We start from the raw sequence: 20,511 nt of genomic DNA on the forward strand, positions 1-20,511 counted from the left end.
TGTCGATTGTAGACAACTTAGGAAATAATGTGTTGTATATTGATTCTTCTACTAGCCTAGATAAAGCATCATTGTGGCATTGTCATCTTGGACATGTAAACAAGAAACGCATAGGCCAACTCCAAAAGAGTGGAGTCTTGGAATCATTTGACCTCAAATCAGATGATAGTTGTGAATCTTGTCTACTTGGAAAAATGACAAAATCACCCTTCACTGGAACTTGTGAGAGGGGTGAGGGTTTGTTGGACCTAATACATACTGATGTATGTGGGCCATTCAAAACCGCCACAAGGGACGCTAATCGGTAGTATGTGACTTTTATTGATGATTTTAGTAGATATGGGTATGTCTACTTAATCAAACACAAGTCCAAAACCTTTGAAAGGTTTAAGGAATTCAAGCAGGAAGTAGAAAATCAATTGGGCAGGAACATTAAGATGCTTCGATCCGATCGAGGTGGTGAGTATCTTAGTACCGAGTTCCTTGACTATCTTAAGGAGTGTGGGATTGTCTCACAATTGACTCCTCCCAGGACACCACAGCTGAATGGTGTAGCTGAGAGGCGTAATCGTACCTTGTTGGACATGGTTCGCTCTATGATGAGTCGAGTTTCGTTACCAATCTCTTTTTGGGGGTATGCCTTAGAGACTGCCGCCCATATCCTTAATCTAGTCCCTACAAAGAAGGTTACCAAAACACCTCATGAGATGTGGACTGGGAAGGTTCCCAATTTGGACCACATCAAAGTTTGGGGTTGCGAAGCCTTCGTGAGGCGTGAAACTCATGATAAGCTTGAACCCCGAAGTGAAAGGTGTATTTTCATCGGCTACCCACAGAAATCCTTCGGTTACCTTTTCTACAGACCCAGTGAGAATGTGGTCTTTGTAGCACGAAGAGGGATCTTTCGCGAGAAAGAATTTATAAGCCAAGGAGACAGTGGGAGGCAGATTGATCTTGAAGAAATTCAAGAATCAATTGGTGAAGGAACCTCAGACACTAGCAATCAACCTGAGGAGGAAACTCCTGTTGATCTAGCTGACGAGTCTGTACCTCCGAGGCGTTCCACACGGGTTAGGAACACACCTTCGTTTTATTATGGTTTTCATATTACTACGGAGGGTGATACGTTTATTAGTGATAGTACACTAGTAAATCTGGATGAACCTAGCAGTGTTAAGGAAGCCATGGCAGGCCCGGAGTCTGCTAAATGGAAGGAGGCTATGGACAGCGAGATACAGTCCATGTATGACAATCAAGTTTGGAACTTGGTTGACAATGTACCGGGCCGTAAAACAATCGGGTGCAAATGGATCTTCAAAAAGAAGACCGACATGGAAGGAAAAGTGCATACTTATAAGGCTCGACTGGTTGCGAAGGGTTTTACTCAAACTCAAGGTATTGATTATGATGAAACCTTCTCGCCGGTAGCCAAGATTAAGTCTATTAGGGTTATGTTAGCCATTGCAGCATTTCATGATTATGAAATATGGCAAATGGATGTCAAAACCGCTTTCCTTAATGGAAAGTTGGCTGAGGATGTGTACATGAATCAGCCAGAGGGTTTTGTCAATGCAGAGTACCCTAATAGAGTATGCAAGCTTGAGAAATCCATTTATGGATTAAAACAAGCATCTCGTAGCTGGAATCTTTGTTTTGATGAGAAGGTAAAAGAGTTTGGCTTCTCGAGAAGCGAAGATGAGTCTTGCGTGTATGTCAGAGCTAGTGGGAGTATAGTTAGCTTCTTGGTATTGTATGTGGATGACATACTACTCATAGGAAATGACATCCCAACCTTGCAGGAGGTTAAGTCCTGGCTTGGGAAGTGCTTTGCTATGAAGGACCTAGGGGAGACTACCTATATCCTAGGGATAAGGATATTAAGAGAAAGGAGTAGAAGACTAATTGGACTTAGTCAGAGTATCTACTTGGATAAGGTGTTGAAAAGGTTCAACATGGAGAATTCCAAGAAAGGAGATTTACCGATCCAAAGCAATACCAAACTGAGTAAGATTCAGAGTCCGAGTACAGAGGCTGAGATAGCTGAGATGAGCCAATTACCATATGCTTCCGCAGTTGGCTCGATCATGTATGCTATGACTTGTACCCGTCCTGATGTGGCATTTGCTTTGAGCATGGTCAGCAGGTTTCAGGGGAACCCTGGCAAGGCTCATTGGACCGCGGTAAAGAACATTCTCAAGTACCTGCGGAGGACTAAGGATTGGGTCCTTACCCTTGGTGGCAGTGATGACTTGAGAATATTAGGGTATAGTGATGCTGGTTTTCAGACTGATAGGGATAATTTCCGCTCTCAGTCGGGCTGGATCTTTACCTTAAATGGAGGGGCAATTTCTTGGAAGAGTTCCAAGCAGGAGACAGTGGCTGATTCGACTTGTGAATCAGAGTATATAGCAGCGAGTGAAGCAGCGAAGGAGGAGATATGGCTAAAGAACTTCATCGGAGACCTTGGAGTTGTACCAGCTATTAAGGAACCTATAGAGATTTTCTGTGACAACAATGCTGCGGTTATCTTAGCCAAGGAACCAAGAGATCATGGCAGATCCCGACACATTGACAGAAAATATCACTTCTTAAGACATAAGATTGAAGAAGGACTCCTTGTGACAAGGAGGATATCGTCAGATGAGAATCCTGCAGATCCCCTTACGAAGGGACTGACGAGGGTTAAGCATTTTCAGCATGCGAGACGCATCGGGCTGAGGGACGATATTAGTTTTACAGATTAGATAATTTTCCTGAAACTTGTAAAATGTAATCGACGTTTGATGATGAATAAAATTTGTGATTTATTTATGAGTAAAGTGTTACTATCATTGTCAATTATTTACTATTGTTTCAGTTTTGCATGTTTTGACTTCCAGAATAATTAATTTATTCAAACCTCCACAATCGATCATACGTCGGAAGTAGGTATGAATCAAGATTGTCATGAATTGGGTTTGTAGATGTCTTAAAGGTGTTTAGACATGGTAATGGTTGCTGCAACATTCATGAGTACTCATAAGTTATGAGTATTGGTATAAACCCACGCTCACTTGTATCACTTCATGGAATTTATCTCGAGTGATCGTGAGACGATAACATCATATAAATCTTTAAACCTAGAGATATGAGTTGTTACCTATGAGTTGGTTGTGCATTGATTGCATGTAAACGCATCAGTAACTTGATGTTATAAAACGTGCCTTTGTGTACAATTCAATAAGTAGTAGAACAAGCATATCAGTCGAAGTTTATCTGTTCCTTCTAGAAATAGAAGCGATATCCGGGCCCCTCGATGATTTTGTGTTGACCCATGTACCAGGCCTGGTCAGAACTAAACCGATGTGTTCAGTGAAGTTCTTCGTCAAACAAATCGGAAAATCGAGAAACAACTGCTAGACAATAAGCAAGACATAGTTCCATGTGTTTGTCCAGCTGATATCATGAGAACAGAGGATTATGTGATCACTTATCTAAAATGGCGCTTCATAGTTCGACAGAGTCTTCATTGTTCGAGGGAGTTTTCGAGAGCTACGATTGTTGGTTGGTTCCTGAAGTTATAGGCAAATATAGTTATTAGACTTATCCAAGTGGGAGTCTGTTGGATAAGGTGTCTAAGTCCATAACTTATTTGGTATATACTTGACCCGACCGGCATGGTCCATTTGGGTTGCATCTCATCCAAACTATTATGGATAATTTTATGAGAGTTATACACATATGTTTATTAATATATTATGAGTTATAATATATTAATATGAAGTTACGTTATTTAATTAGTTTTAGTCTTAAATTAATTATGGATTAATTTAGAGATTAAAAGGAATACTAATTAAATTATGGGCTATTTGTTTTTTATAGTGTGGGCTAATACTCATTTGTTAATGGGCTAGGCTTATGTGGAAGTCCATGGATGATCCATGGAGCTTTTAACCCATGGATCCTTGGAAAAGGAAAAGACATGGGTTATTAGGGTTTCACCCTAACCATGCATACTATATAAGCATGCTTATGGAGCATGAAAGATAGCCTAAGATAGCCTAAGAGAAAACTAGTGATCTAGTGTGTGTGTGCATGTGTGTGGCCGAATTATACAAGGTGTATATACTCTCATCAAAGTTTTCCAAGAGTTTGTGGTGTTTGTGATTCCATTTGAGGCATTCACACTATTGGTGCTTGGCCCTCAAACTCCTAAGAACCCAACACAACAAAAGGTATGTAATCTCTTCTAACTCTTTTTATGTTGAAATGTTCCCCATGCCATGTTAGATAGGTTATAAACCTTGGAAAATTATTATTTTGCATGTATTTAGACAAACATAGATCCAAGGTTTATTAGGGTTGCATGCACACTTAGGAAGTGTTAGATTGCTCAAAACCCAACACAAAACCCATTAATCGGGGTCCTACACTTCCTACCATATAACATCTCGAAGGGAGGAAGATCGATACTCGCATGATAGTTGCTATTAAAGGAAAATTGTAACGTCCTGATTCTCAGGTATTGATTAAATAAAAGGTTCTTTGGTTTTAAGTCCTACTCGACAAGTTGGTTGCTCTACTCATTGAGTAGAAGTGGGGTTGGATCACATGTTTAGTGACCTACTCGCCGTGTCCATCAAGGGACTCGACGAGTAGGAGCTGGAAGATGAAACCATAAATATCGGGTTTTGCACCCTATTTAAAGGAGCCTCAGCCTCCTTTGGCCTCTTTACAGTCTTTGAGAAGCTTAGTGAAACCCTAATTCATGTGGTACTCTTCTTGGTGTGATTTAAGCCTTGGAAAGAAGGTTGTCTAGGAGGGAAAAGCTTGAAGAGCAAACGAGTTGAAGCAAGGAAGGTGTGTGAAGCAGAACTTACCTCAGCTAGCATCTTCCGGAGGTATCAAGTTGCAATATTTAGTTACCTTTCCTTCTAGATATGTTTTCGTTTGGTTGAGTTTTAGGGTTTTATGGATTTTGAGTTGATATGGGGAGCTATGGGCTATATTTGAAGTTGTAACTTCAGATCTGGACCCTTCCTAAGTCCTAGAGTCATAAAGTTGCAGGTGTGGGGGTGATTGAAACCCTCATTGTGCATGAAACCCCATTAAGAGCATAGAATTGCCATTAAGAGCCTTTTAGCCATGCATACATGTAAAGTTTGCAGCTTTACGTGAAAAGCATGCTCTAGAAGCTTGGATCTGTAATTTAGAGCCATTGCATGGCTTAAATGATTCTGTATGGCTTAAGGGATGAAGGAACCCGGTGAGTCGCAAGGTTGACTCAGCGAGTCGTATGAAGATGGCCTTGAGCTCGACGAGTTGGATGAGCAACTCGGCGAGTCCGATGAAGATTTTTATAGACTCGGCGAGTTGTGTGAACAACTCGGCGAGTCGGATGAGTTTTCTCCAGGATATGTATGTGTGTGTATCCGTCGAGTTGCAATAAGGAAACTCGACGGGTAGCTTAGAAGTGTTATCAAGAATCGGAGGAACTCGACGAGTCACCTGGATGACTCAGTGACTTGGATAGTGCTTCAAGGCACTCGGCGAGTAGCCGAGTGTGTTCGAAGAGTTAAGGTCAACATGGACTGTTGACCTTGACTGAGGACCTTGACCTTGGCCAGGGGTTTACTAGTGGGTTATGGAGTACCTTATAAGGTTAAGGACTTATGAGTATATTGTACTAAGGTGATACGTGGTGGAGCTTGTGTCAAGTGACTCGAGAGTTGAAGTTTCTCTTCTGAGTCGACATCTGCGAGGTGAGTTATCCTCATTATATCAAAAGCGTCTTGAGAGATTGGAATATACACATGGTTATGATCTGATAGATTGGAATCAGGATAGACAGTATGGTATGCTTCTATGATCCTTAGGGATCAGGATGTTAGTGGCCTGTTAGGTCTATATTCTAGTCATGAGAGATTGGTATGATTGTTGATCAGTGAGTTAGCTATGTTTGATGCTTATATATGCCAGTATATGTTACACACGATTGTTTGCTCATTGATTTGGGTTGAGGCAGTCCTGCTTTGTGTTGAAGGCCAACATACCTTATGAGCAGTCCGGGAAGACTGTAGGCCCACGTGGCGGTCCAGTCATGCCGAAGGCTCGGTGAAGATTCAGTAGACTGTAGGCCGTGTAGGGCGGTCCAGTTATGCCAATGGCCTAATATGCATGTTGTTGAATTATGGTTACATATTTGGTATTTTTAGTGTGCTATTGGTATTTTGGGGGTAATTCACTAAGCCCTCGGGCTTACAGTTTGTAGTTTATTATTTCAGGTACTTCAGGAGGAGATCATGGCAAGGCAAAGGCGTGACCGTACTGCTCCTCATCCTTATGATCTTGTTTTAGGACATCCTGCGGACCCCTGTTGGAGATAGCGTCTAGCTCTCGCTGTTGAACATAAAGTTGGTCCACGTTGTGGCCTCTCGCCCTGAATCATCAGCTCTCCCCCACTTGGGGTCCTGACCTAGACCAACTGATGCGCATATACGATCACCTCCCCATTGGGGCTCAAGCAATCCATGCCTATAATATCCTTATTCCCCCGCAGTGGTATGGGAACCAAGTCTACCAAGTAGCTCTACTCGAATAGTCTCAAAACACAATCCTTAAAAACTTTGTTGCTCGCACTGATTGGTTGTTTGCAATGTCGACCTCTAGAGGGAAATCTAACATGCTCGAAGACTCAGGGAACCTCTCACTAAGCGCAAGAGAGCCAAATGATCGGGTAGCATCTGAATCAAACAACACCTGATCGGGTACGGAACGTGCCTCCTCGGGTACGGAACGTGTCTCTTCGGCTGTCAACTGAAAAGGTCGTCTCCTTACCACTAGATCCTCTGACTTGACCTTCTGGCCATCCGTAACATGTGAAGTCGATAGAGTTAGCGCCAACACTGGCGCTGCTGCTGTTGTCCATCTAGGGCAGTTTGCCTTTTCATGGCTCCTCTGATTGCAATGAAAGCAAATCATGTCTAATGTTTAAACTATGGGGGCAGGGGAAGTACAATCTGTGGCAACTATCAATTCAGGTCATTCTCGGACTCATGCATCTTTATAAAAACCATTCATGCACAACATGCCATGGCCTAGTAGTATAAATTAGGTCAAAATCTTGCATAAACTAGGATCCAACTAAAATCTAGGACTAATATACTTGACTCTTACGATTCTAGTAAGTTGTTTAGCTACAATAGGAAATGCCAATACCATAATTAGAATAAAACTTCAAACTTTGTTACAATTGAAAAAGGGTATAAAACCCTAAAAATAAATTAAAATATTCTAATTTCATTCCAATATGATGGTAAATATCAAACAATGTTCCAAAAACTCTAAAGAGCCAAAAATCCAAATTTATAAACTTTAAAACATAAAAACTCTATAAAATTTGCTATGAACCTCCTAATATGAAATTTTTAATAATCAAATTATGGGTTATAATCAATGAAATACAAATTTAAATTATCAAACATTAATCATAATTTATTAGTTAAAAACAAGATTTTTAGATAAATCAAGAATTACTGAAAGAAACACTTTTATAAAAATTAGGGTTTTATAAAAATTGAAGAGGGAAATGTATAAAATTTAAATTTAGGAGAGAGAGGGCCTTTAATACAGTCAAAATCTGGCACCCCCTCTCCCCCATGCTCTCTCTTCCCAAAACTTCAATCATTAAACTCATATCCTACACTTCAACTTCTCTCTTCATTCTCTCTCTCACACTCCACCTTTCCAACTCTCAAACTCTCTCTTCCTCTCTCCAAGCCCACGAAAATCATCAGCCAAGAACACCTCTCTACACTCAAATCTTCATCTTCTAAGGTTGTTCTTCAAGGTATTCACGAAAATCCTTCATTTTCCCTTACTTTTCTTTCTTGTTTTAAAGAGTTTTCTTGTACTTCTCATCCTTCTACACCATTCATTATGAACAATCATGAACATGTTCATGAATGTCGAGTTTGATGATGGTGGTGGTAGGGTTTCACCCAAGAACAACATGCATGTTGTTTAATGGTGAAATCCAAGGACCAAAACCTATGTTAAACACTAAAGTTCGGATTTTTACAAGTTTTAAAGGTTCATACACCTTATGCATTCAAGTATTTCCTTTAAAAACATCACTATGACCAACATATGTCCATGCATGGTCTTCAAACTGTGATGCATGTGATGAACACCAAGCTAAAGAGCTTGATGATCAAAGTACATTGCTAATAGTGCATGTAAATGATTTTGTTTATAAAAATATCTAAAAGTTCTTTTTTGTTCAAAATAAAAATTTTCCAGATTCCCATTAAGGTAATATGAATCTCTGGAAAATCCCAAGAGTTTTTATCATTTCCTTGATTTATTAAAATTGTTACAAGAAGACAAGGGCATAAATCACATAAAATACTTTCATAGGTCTATAAATCCTGAATGAATTCGTGGATGACCCCTACGGTGAAGAATGACCTCTCATTAAGTTTCGTTGATTTATGTTGCTGTTTAGTATGATTTTTGATTTTCTTTTTGTTTGGGTCAAATAAATCACAAAACCACTTTAGAGAGTTTACCAATTTCGTATAACAATTTTCGCAGCTCTTAACTGAGGTGGGAGACTCAGAAAAATAATTTCAGAATTTTTCATCATGGCTTTCTATTTTTCCAAGTTTTTGGTAATTATAATGGCCTAAAAACAGGAAAAATAGTTCTCATCCTCCAAAATTCATGACAATTTACCAGAACATCTTGTTGTACATCAGGAGGTTACATAAAACATTTTATGATTTTTCTCTACTGTATACTATTTTTCTTCTATTTTCTAAGGTTAAATACACTTAAATACACATAAATGCCCAAAACCGGATTATACAATATGAAAATCACTTTTGGATTTTTCCTAGATCACTTACACTGTAAATGATGTAACAAAATTTTTTGGTAATTTATTTTAACTATTTGTTATTTATTCTTCAATTAATGATTATTTAAGGCGATAAAACAAAAAAAATAGATATACCAACTGAAAAATATCTTTTATATTTTTTACAGCTTCTATGTGTATAATAACAGTAAAATAAAAAAGTTTGAGTAATTTTGGAATCTGTTTTCTATTTATTTCAATTTTTATTGGAATAAATGCTCAAAAATCATAAAATTTAGTTAAATAGCTTGGAAATCCATTTTTATATTTTTTCCAACTTATTAATGTATAATAACAGTAAAATAAAAAGTTTGGGCAATTGTGGAAACTGTTTTCGATTTATTTCAATATTTATTGGAATAAATGCTCAAAAATCATAAAATTTAATTAAACAGCTTGGAAATCCATTTTTATATTTTTACCAGCTTAGTAATGTGTAATAACAGTAAAATAAAAAGTTTGAGAAATTTTATCCTTTGAATGCTGTTTTTCGTGAATGTATGTTGTTATGAAGGCTTAAAAATTTGGAGAAGAGTTAACCATATCAAAAATTCAAGGAAAATTTTCTGGAAAACCTCTATTGTATTTAGAATGAAAATACAAGGTTTGACAATTTTTGGAAACTATTTGTTAATATTTTACATTTTTAGGAATTTAAAACACCTTTAAATGTGTTGAAATACCCTCAATTTATATTAGTAAATCTTGAAAATTAATATCCCGAATTGTTTTAATCGCACGACTTATAGAATTTCATTAATTCAGAAAAATTGTAACCAATTAATATAAAATCCAATATTAAAACATAAGATTGGCATTTCACTATATGTAGAGTTTAGTATATTAGCATTAGATTTCGACATGGAAACTCACTAGTGTGTGTTTGATGTCGTAGGATCCCGGTATTAAGACGTTGGTGTATTCCGAGGAACCACTCGTACCTACTCGAAACATTGTGAGTATTCACACACTCCCCTATTTTCAGTTTTTATGTTTTGGGGTGGAAAAGCATGTCCCAAAAAACTATTATTTGAATGTTGTATTTAAATTGATTTGTATCAAACATGATTGCTATTTTATTGCTATATCTCTCTATGTATGTCTATGCAACACGGAACATGAGAACTTATCGTATTAAGGCCCGTCCCTTATCTCTAACCATTAACTCTTTGAGCCAATGGTCATTATGGATAGCGTTATTAGGAATTGACAACTCCTCACTCGCCCGATTGCTGGAGTGCATGATACCATATACTCTATGGATGATAGGGCTTCAGTCATAGGCTTGGTTGAGAACTCATTCTTTGCTCATACAAATACAAACTCGTTTCTCGTTATACCAATAAACTTGTTATTTATTATGGCAATAAACTCGTTTATCAATAATAGCAATCAACTTTGTTTCTCATTATAGTAATGAACTTTGTTTATCATTAAAGCAATGTACTTGTATTTATGAAAAGTCTTATTCCAAACCTTGATTTTATAAACTTGTGAACTCACTGTAACGCCCCGGTTTTTCTCGGTACGTTTGGTTATTTTAATTTAATTATCCTTTTAACCTTGGGTTAATTTATTTAACCAATGTCTGATTTCTTATGTTATCAGACTCTTTTATCGTCTTTTAAACACATTTTATTGAAGTCCATGGACTATGGGTCTATTTGCAAAGTCCATCTAGTAAATAGTACTTAATGTGTTAATTGAGTCATTTGGAACACACATAAGAAAAACACTCTAAACCCTCCCTCTCTCTCCAAAATCGTCCTCTATCTCTTTGGGATAAAGAGCAGCCAAAGGGTTGTTGTTTGGAGCTTAATTCTTGTTCATTTCCAGCCTTGATTCATATTGGTATGAATCTCCTTCTCATTTCTTACAACTTGATTCACAACCTTGTTCTAGTTTTATGGTTTCATCTTCACTTCGTCTCCTTCTTATTTGATTCGTAATTGTATGTTATACATCATCTCAAGATCCTATATTCACCCCATATATGGTGGATGATGGATCTAGGGGATTACATGTGGCAAAAGATCATCGAAACCCTAGAAGGGAGAATGGTGATTTTATGTGCTGTATGTTCATTTTCATGTTGATTGTTAATACAATCTTCTGGCAAAATGAAATCCTAATGATACCTAACCCCTTTTAGTACCACCATGATCATGGGGACTAAATTGGGATGATGAACACATCTTAAAATGTGTTTCCAAGGGAGAAGGTGTTGGATTAATGTCTAAGTCCATAACTATAATTGGTAAGACTTGACCCGACCCGGCATGGTCCATTTGAGTTGCATGGCATCATGCGATAGACTATAATGAGAGAAATAAGACACTTATGGTTATTAATATATTATAAGTTCTAGTATATTAATAATAAGAATAATGAGATTATTTAATTAGTATTTATGAAGAATTAATCTAGGATTAATTGAGTGATCAAAAGAAGACTAATTAAATATATGGGTTGATTATGTAAATCATCCATACTTGTATAGTGGGCTAATGCTCCATGGATAATCAAGTTGGGCTAAAACCCATAGGATGGTCCATGGATGCTCCATGGTGTATTTGAACCCATGGATCCAAGGAAATGGAAAGTCATGACAATTAGGGTTTACCCTAATTGTATAACTATATAAGCATCTTATTCTTGATGAAAATCAGCCACTAGTGAGAGAAAGAAAGGGCTAGCTAATTTCATGAAGCATAGAATTCTCTCTAAGTTATTCCAAGTGCTTATGGTGTTGTGTGAACCATTTGAGGTGTCACACTTGGGGCACTAGGCACTCAAGCTTCATGAAGACAAGCACTATCAAAGACGCACTCAAGCTTCATGAAGACAAGCACTATCAAAGAGGTATGTATTCTTTCTTGTTATATTGATAGATTTTGTATGCTAGATTAGGATAATACCTTGGATGTTCATATTTGCATGTATAATAGAGAAAACATAGATCCAAGGTATTTAGGGTTGCATGTACACTTAGGAGTGTTAGAATGCTCATAACCAAACAGTAGTATCAGAGCCTAGGCTTGTTTTCTTGTTATACTTGCAATAGAAGCCGAAAAATCGAGTTGTGTTGTTGTCTGCCCAGTAGACTCGCCGAGTCCATGAAGGGACTCAACGAATCCAAGGCAAAAAGCATCCAACTCGCCGAGTTGGTTAGTGCACTCGATGAGTTGGACCCCCAGACAGCATAAATTCGACTTTTTGGCTGGAATTGGACTAGGAACATTACCCTAAGATGTTTTTGAACTTATAAACAAGTTTTTGATGTGGTAAGGTTCATGCTAATCCAATTTCAAAGATAATAGTCAATAGATTCATGTTTTGTATTAGTTTAAAGGTTAGACTAATTACATGAAAAAGTTTTATTTGAATTATCTTGTTATGAGTTGCTTAGATTAATAGAAAAGTTGGGTGAAATAGTTGTTTTCAATCCAAATTAATCTAAGAGTTGATTCTAAAATGTGTTTTTGTAACTTGTCCTCAAGTTATATGAAAAGTCACATTTAAGTTTCATAAAACTCATAAAATTTGGCAAAGGTTACAAAATGAAGAGTCTAGTTCTAATTAATTGGAGTTATGACTCCATAATTTGTCGTCAAGTTATGGAGGACCAAGAGTCTCTTCATTAAATAAAAAATAAATAAAATAAAATAAAAAGTGTAACCTTAATTAATTCCATAAGTTATAAAATAAAGAAAAGTTAATTCTTATATTAGTTTAAAGTCTTCCATAACTTGTCCTCAAGTTATGGAACTTGAAGAGTTTTTGGATTAAAACTACTTTAAACACATAAGTTATGGAATTAATTAGTTTTGAATAGTTTCAAGACTTGCCCTCAAGTTTTGGAATTTGTAAAGTTTTCTCTTATGAATACTTTAATTCCAAGTTAGCCCTTAGAATTTTAAAAAAGTTAAAATTCAACCCTTATACTTTATAATATAATAAGTTAATAATATATATATATATATATATATATATATATATATATATATATATATATATATATATATATATATATATATATGTATAAGAGTAATGTCAGTCTTACAGCTAGTACGCCTCATTCACGAAGCTGGTCTATAAGGTGGGTATAAGGTTGTTGCCTATAAAATGGCAACTTAATGGGTGTCCACTCTCACCCACCGCTTGCTTGACTGGTGGAGGGTCGTTAGCCGAACGGGTTTGACAGGACTATAATTCTCCCTTCATTAAAAGTATTAATGTTACTAAGTAACTAAACTCTTATAAATACCCAATCTTATTTACTTAGGAAAATGTGAAGAAGGTGCTAATCCATGAAATTACACTTTGCACTTTGTTTAAGTCGGTTAGTGGAGCGTGTGTGGTTAACCGGCACACAAACTCGTATTTAACAAGGTAAGCAAAGGGTAACTTAATGTTTATCATAGTATCGATGGAGCGTGTGTGGTTAACCGACACATCGATTGAGGGGTAAACACTTAAGGGTACCAAGTAATTTTCATGGTTACTTCACACCTTGTTTTGTGATCCTCGGCATCCTAGTCACAAAACCTGAAGGGCACACTCGAGATTGAAACATGCCATTGAACAGTTCAATGAATCTCAAAGATCTAGGAGTTTCAAAAACCAATTAAAACCTAATAATACATTTCGTTTATCTTGATGGAAATTGGTGAATCGTCATTCACCTACCTTCAAATTGTTTTATAGCTTGGATTATGGCATACCTCTTCTAAGTTATAAAATAGTTTGTTCGGTCCTAGCCTTAATATTTCATATTGGGTGTCATATTAAGGACTTTAAGATCAACTATCTTGAGTATCTACCAAAACATGTCTGGTTTAGACATTGATGATCTTCCCAAATCTCTTGAAACAAGCTTTCCTAAATGAAGATGATGTTCCAATGGAAATCATACTTCTTTCACCTCCTCCAATTATTCTTCCTACCCCACAAGTTCTTGAAAAGTTTAAGGTCACTCGAGCCCTATTGGCAAGTAAAGATCTTGGTGTGGTCACATCTTGGAGATGTAGTCACATATTGACAAGCCGGGAGAGTTGGGTGTCATAGTCTTGAAGAAGTTGGTGGTTCAACTACTTTCTAAGTCACATAGTGAGTTCTTTTAGAACACCTATGAAACAGACTATGACAAGACCCTTAATGATCTTATCTATTTGCTAAGATCAACTTCCTGCAACTTTATGGACATTGACAATGGTGACAATGGAAATACAGAAAAAGCATTCTCTTCCCAAGGAAAGGGATTGACCATAGTCAACTAGGTTGACCAAATGGTAAAGAGAAAAGGCTAAGTCTGTAATAGTCCCGTGTACCATTATCAAAGGGTCCATATGTTTATATTGCCAAAGGAAGGGTCATTAGTTGCGAAGCTGCCAAATTTACCTAAGAATGATAAAGTCAATAAGGTTGACTCTACTTCAGGTAAAGTCCACTAATCTAACTCTGTTAAGTTTCTATTCTGAGATTCCTGATACATGATGTGACTGGGTCACCAGGTAATGTTTTAAGAATCAATGAAAAGTGAAGGAACTTAAAGAAAGAATATGTTGAATCTGATCACATAGATGGATTTCTATCGCGTAGTTTGAAGATCGGATTCTTGAGCTACTTCTTAGGAGTTATGAGATATTGGTTAGGAATAGATAACAACAAGTCTTCATATGGATTGTAAGGGTAAGTTTTTCCGCATAGTTTTAAAATAAAAGAAAATTTTGATTTTAGTTATTTTTAAATATCCTTACAATGGCATTTGAGGAAAAATTGTTGCTCATATGATTCCATTAATACCAAGACTGGAAGTATGAAATTGATTCTTTCATTTGTGGTAATGTCTAAATTTACCAAATAAGGAAAGATTCTCATCACCCAAGTTTCAGTTGGACCGGAACTTGGAATCATGCAAGTTGTATAACATGATGAATGAGAAATTTCAAGTATTGAAAAAATTAAGACTAATTACTTATTCACATGGATGTGTGAGTAAAGTAATGGACTAAGGGATCGAGTACACATTCTTGTGCACTGGTCAAGTCCATCACAAAAGATTGATAAGACTATTCGTCATAGTTTACTAAAGCTCAGTAAACATGATTATACTTACAAGCTTAAGTGTAACTCTGAGACATTAGAAAAGGTTCCAATGTATGGCAGAGCGAATAAGAAGAATCAACTTAGGCAGAAAGATAAAAGTTTCTCAAATCTGAAAAGATGGGAGAGTACTTTAGTATCAGTTTTGTAATCATCTTAATGATTAAGAAACCATATCAAAATTAGTTCTCTAAGGAAAGAAGAGGAACTTGAATTGTTGAAGTGGTTAAATCAAGAAGATGAGTCATACTTCGTTCCAATACAAGTCTTAGAGTTATATTCCAAGATTGTAATTTGAGTGACAAGTCTTAGAGAAGGTTTAAAAACACAAGTCAAATGTAAGAGTAAAAGTTATCTACTCTTGGACATTTGAAATTGGTAAGTTGTGATGTTTTAGATAAAACAACGACCAACTTAGGCCAATTATGTGAAGTGTTTGTCTTGATTAGAATCCACACTATCTCTTGAATATCTGACAAGAAAGTCATATATGTCAAGAGGACAGTAGGAGTCTTAAAGGTCTTGAAAGTCTCAAGAACTAATCAAGAATAGAACCTGGAGTTCTTCTCTAGCACACAACTTAAGGTTTATAGCCTATCGTGTTGACATATTCTGTACTCATTCCTATTAAAGTTGGCTTTGCATATGAGTTCTTAGAGTTCTCAATGTGTTGCACAACAACTTGGAAGAAATGGCAGGCCCTTGGGCTGCCAGGTGGCAAGAAGTTAAGATTGAGTTCAGTCCATATTAGTTTGGATTTGTCATTATCCTTGTCTTGTGACTATGGCTTTGACAATTCACGTGGATAAGAACACATACACCATTAAATCTAAGTGTCATAAGGTTTCTCTCCGATTCGTGAAAATGATGGTGAGGAAACACTTTCACTAAGTAGATTTTAGCTAGATAGCAATTGTGATATTTGCATTCTCAAAGTCGTTAGTGGAGCGTGTGTGGTTTACCAGCACACTAACCTGGACTTGTGAGAAGTGGCAAAAAGGTCTAACCATTATGATTACGGCATCCCTCTTCATAATTGTTTAGACATACAAGTGTGCTATCTAAGGGAAGGTGTATGTTTTTGATAAAGTTTTATCAAAACAATCTAGTATTAGAAATCTGAACTTTGGTAAGAAAGTCAGTTGATTTCCGAGTACATGTCAAAGCTAGTGGGAGCATAAGTGTTATGCTAATAATCATCATGTTAGTGGGAGCATGATAATTATGATAAGTATTGCAAGTTAGCAATGTTAATTATAGAAAACAAAATGTTTCAATTGGGAAAAAGTTGTTTTGTTATAATTAAGGGAGAGGAAATTATACTTCATCTCAAATCTATAAGCTTAAATCGTGAGGTTTTAATCATTTAGTCAAGGAAATATATATGAATTTCATGTTGGAATGGCTCAACATAAGGAAATTCTGTATACGGGTCCATTATTTGCGTTCTAAAATTCGATTATGATTACGGCATCCCTTTTCATAATCTGAATTATGAGAACTTGGCAAATAGAAATGGAAATGTTATAGCAAAAGACTGGTTTAGTCTTTATGTGAGACATCATGAATCGTGTACCATATGCTTCGGATATAGGATCGATTACATGTGCTATACTTATCCGTTCTAAAAGTTTCCAAATGTCTGGGGCATTAAGAAGGGAAAAGGTTTAGAACTGGATATGACTAAAAGGATTAAACAATTGTAGAGGACAATCTAAGGGTTACCAAAGATTGGTTGCTCAAGGACAGTTGGAAGTATAGTGATAATTCTGGAAGGACCATATTGACATAATCTGTAAGGAGGCAACTCTTATTCAGAAGTGATAGTCAAAATGAATCTGGAGATGTTTCAAAGTTAGAATTTTCAATCTGTGTAAGATTAAGGAAACTTAATGCAAGAAGGATGTTTCCAAGGAGTTGATCTCCTTTGGAATACTCTGTAATGATTGTTGCCAAGTCCTTGTGAATTTGTGCATAATCTTTACAAGAGGATCAATGCATATAAGTTTAGAATCTAACAAATTTCAGTAAATGGCATGAATTTGGAATTCTTGCATTTGCAGTAAGGATTTGGGAGTGTGAAAAGAGAATCATTGAAGTTATGTTCAATTGATCTAGTTCACAAAGTAAAGATCATAGACAAACATAGTACGCATACTTGGTGTGTGGCATGACTAGTGTTTAGAAAAACATAGTGTACATGCTTGGAGCATGGGACAACTAATGTTTTAAATTCAAGAATAAAGTTGATAGCTGAAACAGTATACAATGAATAATGTGTAATCATATGGTGATAAATAAAAGGTGTTTTATTTATGTTCATAGGTTTTGATACCATATTGGATTCAATTATTATTGTGTTTCACTTTGCATGTTTTGACTTCCCGAATAAACTAGGTTATTCTTCCGGAATGACTAAGTTATTCAAACCATCCACAGTCGGTCATATGTTGGAAGTAGATATGAATTAAGACTATTATGGGTTGGCTTGTAGAGGTCTAAGGTGTTGGACAAAGGGCTACAACACTCATGAGTGCTCATAAGTTCTGAGTATTGGATTCAACCAGCGCTCATTGGAATCACTTAATGGATTTTATCACGAGTGATCATGAGACGATAATATCTTATATTCTTCAAACCTAGAGATATGAGTTGTTACTATGAGTTGATAGTACATTGATTGCATGAAAACGCATTGGTAACTCGATGTTATAAAATGTGTCTTTGTGTATGATTCAACAAGTAGTAGAACAAGCCATATGAGTTGAAGTTTATCCATTCCTTTTACCTTCGGCATAAAAGCGATATCTGTGGGCCCCTCGATGATTTGATGATGACAAATGGAAGTGCTCGGCCGGGCCAGGACTGATTTGATTTGTTCAATTAGTCAGTCGTCATAAATCGGAAATCGGGAAACAACAAATGGACAGAGAGAATGATTATAATCCATGTCTCAGTCCATATGATATCTAGAATGGAGGAATATATGATCCCTAATCTAATGGACAAGTCATTGACAAAGGTCAGAGTTTATCGACAAGGTCAGAGTTCGATAGAAGCTTTTGAGAGCTACGATTTCCAGTTGGTTCCTGAAGTCATACGCAATAATAGTTTTAGACTTATCCAAGTGGGAGACTGTTGGATTAATGTCTAAGTCCATAACTATAATTGGTAAGACTTGACCCGACCCGGCATGGTCCATTTGGGTTGCATGGCATCATGCACTTGGATAGACTATAATGAGAGAAATAAGACACTTATGGTTATTAATATATTATAAGTTCTAGTATATTAATAATAAGAATAATGAGATTATTTAATTAGTATTGATCAAGAATTAATCTAGGATTAATTGAGTGATCAAAAGAAGACTAATTAAATATATGCGTTGATTGTGTAAATCATCCATACTTGTATAGTGGGCTAATGCTCCATGGATAATCAAGTTGGGCTAAAACCCATAGGATGGTCCATGGATGCTCCATGGTGTATTTGAACCCATGGATCCAAGGAAATGGAAAGTCATGACAATTAGGGTTTACCCTAATTGTATAACTATATAAGCATCTTATTCTTGATGAAAATCGGCCACTAGTGAGAGAAAGAAAGGGCTAGCCGATTTCATGAAGTGTAGAATTCCCTCTAAGTTATTCCAAGTGCTTATGGTGTTGTGTGAACCATTTGAGGTGTCACACTTGGGGAACTAGGCACTCAAGCTTCATGAAGACAAGCACTATCAAAGAGGTATGTATTCTATCTTGTTATATTGATAGTTTTTGTATGTTAGATTAGGATAATACCTTGGATGTTCATATTTACATGTATAATAAAGAAAACATAGATCCAAGGTATTTAGGGTTGCATGTACACTTAGGAGTGTTAGAATGCTCATAACCCAACAGAAGGATGGATAAGCCAAAAAGGAATCACGGGTGGCTACGATTCTGTTTTCCATCAGATATGTAGTCATTTTGTAAAAATAATATCTTGAAGTCTAGAACTCAAAAAGACCCCAAACCAGTTCCAAAAGTTCACAAATTGAGTTGGCTAACTTTCTTAAGCAGGCTAACCACACTGATAAGTATTTATCTATGGTAAAAAATGGCATCTTTGCTGTTAGGTCTGATCCGGGTCTGTTTTGATATGTCATTTTGTTCTCATCATTTCTAAAGCTTGGAAAAGGATCCAGAGTGATTCCAAGTTTCTATATGTTCCTTATATTATGAATTTAAGATCTGGAGATGATGGGGTGTTATTTTCAATTATAAATCGGTTAGAATGGATCCACACTCTAGATCAGTGGGTAGTCACCAGCTTTTGCTAGTGCTATGATTGTCCACAATGTGAATTTTATATCTTGAGTTTGGGAGACGATTTTCATTCAACTCAAACTCTGAGACTTTCATTTGTATGTTCTTTACTCCTATTAATTTTGGTTTGGACAAATTTTACACACAAGTTAGGTAGAATTGGCCAACATCACTTGACTGTATTGTTGGAGACAGAAGTGATTCACCATTTTGTAAAATTCATATTTAATTCATCTTTTGGAGTTAAAATGAGTTATTTATAGTTGTGGAATCCTGAGCAATCATTGTTTCCTATAAAATTTAGTTAAAGCTATGTTTCTGTTTTATATTTTGGAGTAAATCCGTTTTAAATAGCAGGTCTGTTTTAGAGACCTTGCCGTGATTACTCTTTTCTCAAATCATAGCTTCATTACTTCTCATTTCTAACCTTTAGTCCTTCTTAGGTGAGGTTTCGAAGTTTTCTCAAGCTTGGTAGCATTATTTGATTCTTATCTATCCTTACTACTCACTCAAGGTGAGTTCTCTCACACCGTTGTATTGATGATTGTGTTTGCTAGTTAGCTTGTGTGTGATTATTTGAATTTATTATAAAAGCATGCTATATAAGTATTGTTTTAAATCATACATGTGCACTATATGTAACTAATCATGGATACGGGGACACCACCGAAGGATACGAATTTACCGGTGTAGTGGGTAGGTAAGATCACCAACATATTACTCATCATGACGTGCAGTGATTAGGGCCAAGTGATACGGGATCTTCCCGGTGCGTCTCAAACCTACAAGTCCTTCTTGTATTATTGGCATTGATTCGTTCTTTGCCCTTATTATAAAACTATAATTGGAAAATGGATTAGGGTTTGTAAATATGAATGTTAGTACAATGTATGTGTTTGAATTCACTAAGCTTTGTGCTTACGGTTTCCCTTATAACTTTTCAGGTGTTAAGATTAAAGAGGCTAGGGCTTGACATGGAGCACCAGGACATCACTACTAGTTATTTTTTGTTGGGATCTTACTATCATTATTACTTCAGCACTTATTTTATAAGATTATTAAGTAGATGGATTATGTTATGACTATTTCAATTGTTTTAATTTAATGGAAGATGGGTTTTAAAAGTTTAAAATTTTTTCAAAATTTTGGGTGTCACAAGTTGGTATCAGAGCCAAAATTTGAGGGAACTAGGCATTC

The sequence above is a fragment of the Lactuca saligna genome, chromosome 3, assembly GCF_052625555.1.
Source record: "Lactuca saligna cultivar CGN05327 chromosome 3, ASM5262555v1, whole genome shotgun sequence".
Classification (NCBI taxonomy): Eukaryota; Viridiplantae; Streptophyta; class Magnoliopsida; order Asterales; family Asteraceae; genus Lactuca; species Lactuca saligna.